Source organism: Triticum urartu, chromosome 1 (assembly GCF_003073215.2).
Source record: "Triticum urartu cultivar G1812 chromosome 1, Tu2.1, whole genome shotgun sequence".
NCBI lineage: Eukaryota > Viridiplantae > Streptophyta > Magnoliopsida > Poales > Poaceae > Triticum > Triticum urartu.
Window position 1 is genome coordinate 10,641,690 of NC_053022.1, and position 4,345 is coordinate 10,646,034.

Genomic DNA, 4,345 nt, shown 5'->3' on the forward strand with positions numbered 1-4,345 from the left:
AGTTCACTGTAGAACCCCCCTACCCCCAACCCCCATTCACAAAGTGAATGGCTTGTAAATAAAATCATGTAACAGACATTATATTCTTTAATTTAACTGCAGCAGGAGCCTCTCCTACTGTTTCAGGTGTCAAAAAAAAGAAATACAAGAGACTGGGGGGAAGGACATGCGGGAATATGGAAATAGTAGGGACGAGCAGGGTGTGGCGACTAAATTGGTGGAGGAAACGGTGACTACTCAGGAACAGCAGTATATACAGATAAAGGATAGTGGCACCAAAAACAAGACCAATGACAAAAACCCTAATGGCATGAAGTTCAGGAGGAGGGAGAGGACGGAGCATGCAGCAAGTCCGAACCTACAAAGGGAGAGCATCCTAGGGCAAAAACGGGATCACACCGTCACAGAAGGAGAAGAGGAGAAGGATGCTAAAAAAGGCAGGAATGTGGTGGAGATGGACCGGGGAGTAGGTCAGGTAGACATGGAGAGCGAGAAGAACAACCTTGAAAATACATCGGCCGGGCTGCAGGAGCAGCCCCGCCGAGCGCAATGAAAATAATAAGTTGGAACTGCCGGGGGTTGGGGAATGGCCCGGAAGTTCAAAGTCTCCTCAAGATGGGGAGAATGGAGAACCCCGATGTTCTTTTTATTTCTGAAACACGGCTGACCGAGAAGGAATTGGACAGGTTCAGATGGTCATTGGGCCTATCGAACATGCTTGCATGGGATCTGGTCGGAAGGTGCAGGGGGATTGCATTGTTCTGGAGGAGGGGTGTGCAAATATTGCTACGCTCATATGGTAGGAGGCACATTGATGTCGATGTAACAGAAGAGAATGGGAGTGTATGGAGGATGACAGGAATGTATGGCGAGTCAGCTGCGGAGCGTAAGAAAGAGACTTGGAGAATAGTAAAATTATTAGGGCAGCAACATCAAGATGGAAGGCCCTGTCTTTGCATAGGGGACTTCAACGAAATCCTAACCAGTGATGAGAAATTGGGAGGGATAGTTCGGCCACAAGCTTGTATGGACTCCTTTAGAGAGAGTTTAGAAAGGTGTGGTCTCTGTGATATTTGCTTCGCAGGAGATAAATTCACCTGGAGGAACCATAGCCAGGAGCTCAACACTTATATTTGTGAACGACTTGACCGTGCAACTGCAAATGCTAGGTGGTGTGAAGCGTTCCCAGATTTTGAAGTGATAAACAACATCCCTCGACACTCGGATCACCGGCCTATCATTGTTAACACGGCAGGAGAGAGTAGAAGAAGTGGAAGGGGCGATAGGGGGTTCAGGTTTGAAGCGTGGTGGTTGCAAGAGGAGGGGTGTACGAAGGAGATTCAGGGTGCTTGGGAGGAGAGCTGGTTGACAGGGGAGGGGGAGTTGCAGGAGCTATGAAGATGGTGGCGGGTAGGATGCGGAAGTGGCATAAAGAAGTTGTGGGCGAATTGGAATGTAGATTGAAGAGAGCACGGGCAGACCTGGAGAGGTGTATGCGAGCGCCACTTTCTGAACAGAAGGTGCGAGAGGAGGCAAGGCTAATAAGTGTGCTTCGTGAGTTGGAAGAGAAGAAGAACACCGAAGCAAAACAGCGATCCCACATCACCTGGCTGAGGAAGGGCAATAGGAATACCCGTTATTTCATGTCGGTGGTGGCGGAGGGGAAGAAACAAAATAGAGTGAAGATGCTAAGAAAGGAGGACGGCTCGGAGGTGAAGGAGGGGCCGGAGCTGACTAACTACGTTTGCTCATTTTTTTAGGAACTTTTCACTACAAACGCGGGTCAGCGGACCCCTGAACTGACAAGCAAGGTGGAACCGTGGGTTACTAACGCTATGCGAGAAGCCCTGAATGCAGAATTTACCCGAGAGGAGATCAAAGCAGCGCCTGACCATATTGGTGACCTGAAGGCGCCGGGGCCTGAGAAAATGCCGTCCATCGTCTATAATAAGAATTGGCATTTTATGGGTGAGCATATTGTGGAAGAGGTGCTATCTGTGTTGAATGGGGGTGACATACCGATGGGGTGGAATGACACTACAGTTGTGTTAATCCCGAAGGTCAAAAACCCAAGCAGAATTAAAGATCTCAGGCCAATCTCACTGTGCAATGTTCTGTACAAGCTTGTCTCGAAGGTGCTGGCCAATAGGCTCAAGCTCATAATGTCGGAGCTCATCTCGGAGAATCAAAGCGCGTTTGTTCCCCGGAAGGTTGAAAACCGATAATGTCTTGATAGCGTATGAACTGTCGCACTACTTGTTAAACAAAAGGAAAGGGAAGGAAGGTGTTACTGCCATTAAGGCAGATATGAGTGCTACCTCTTAAGCACTGCGTTGGATTTCCTTGAAGAGGAAAGGGTGATGCAGCAGAGTAGAGTAAGTATTTCCCTCAGTTTTTGTGAACCAAGGTATCAATCTAGTAGGAGACTACGCGCGAGTCCCTCGTACCTACACAAAAAAATAGCTCAACGCAACCAACGCGATTAGGGGTTGTCAATCCCTTCATGGTCACTTACGAGAGTGAGATCTGATAGATAATATTTTTGGTATTTTTGGTATAGATATGCAAAGTAAAATAAAAGGCAAAGTAAAGAAGCAAAGCAATAATAAAGTGATGGAAGATTGACATGATGAGAATAGACCCGGGGGCCATAGATTTCACTAGTGTTTTCTCTCAAGGGCATAAGTATTCTACGGTGGGTGAACAAATTACTGTTGAGCAATTGACAAAATTGAGCATAGTTATGAGAATATCTAGGTATGATCATGTATATAGGCATCACATCCGAGACAAGTAGACCAACTCCTGCCTGCATCTATTACTATTACTCCACTCATCGACCGCTATCCAGCATGCATCTCGAGTATTAAGTTCAAGAAAACAGAGTAACGCGTTAAGCAAGATGACATGATGTAGAGGGATAAATTCATGCAATATGATAAAAACCCATCTTGTTATCCTCGATGGAAACAATACAATACGTGCCATGCTGCCCCTACTGTCACTGGGAAAGGACACCGCAAGATTGAACCCAAAGCTAAGCACTTCTCCCATTGAAGGAAAACCAATCTAGTAGGCCAAACCAAACTGATAATTCGAAGAGACTTGGAAAGATAACCAATCATACATAAAAGAATTCAGAGAAGATTCAAATATTGTTCATAGATAATCTTGATCATAAATCCACAATTCATCAGTCTCAACAAACACACAGCAAAAAGAAGATTACATCGAATAGATCTCCACGAGAGAGGGGGAGAACATTGTATTGAGATCCAAAAAGAGAGAAGAAGCCATCTAGCTACTAACTATGGACCCGAAGGTCTGAGGTAAACTACTCACACTTCATTGGAGGGGCTATGATGATGTAGAAGCCCTCCGTGGTGGATGCCCTCTTCGGCGGAGCTCCGGAACAGGCCCCAAGATGGGATCTCGTGGATACAGAAGGTTGCGGCGGGGGAATTAGGTTTTTGGCTCCTGTTCTAATCGTTTGGGGGTACGTAGGTATATATAGGAGGAAGGAGTACGTCGGTGGAGCAAAGGGGGGCCCATGAGGCAGGGGGCGCGCCCTAGGGGGGCGCCCTCCACCCTCGTGGCCGCCTCCTTTCTTTCTTGACGGAGGGTCCAAGTCTCTTGGATCTTATTAGGTGAGAAAATCACGTTCCCGAAGGTTTCATTCCGTTTGGACTCCGTTTGATATTCCGTTTCTTCGAAACACTGAAATAGGCAAAAAACAACAATTCTGGGCTGGGCCTCCGGTTAATAGGTTAGTCCCAAAAGTAATATAAAAGTAGAAAATAAAGCCCAATATGGTCCAAAACAGTAGATAATATAGCATGGAGCAATCAAAAATTATAGATACGTTGGAGACGTATCAGGCATCCCCAAGCTTAATTCCTGCTCGTCCTCAAGTAGGTAAATGATAAAAAGAGAATTTTTGATGCGGCATAATTTCAATGTAACTCTTCTTAATTGTGGTATGAATATTCAGATCCAAAAGATTCAAGACAAAAGTTCATATTGACATAAAAATAATAATACTTCAAGCATACTAACAAAACAATTATGTCTTCTCAAAATAACATGTCCAAAGAAAGTTATCCCTACAAAATCATATAGTCTGGCTATGCTCTATCTTCACCACACAAAGTATTTAAATCATGCACAACCCTGATGACAAGCCAAGCAATTGTTTCATTCTTTTGACATTCTCAAAACTTTTTCAATCTTCACGCAATACATGAGCGTGAGCCATGGATATAGCACTATATGTGGAATAGAATGGTGGTTGTGGAGAAGACAAAAAGGAGGGAAGATAGTCTCACATAAACTAGGCATATCAATG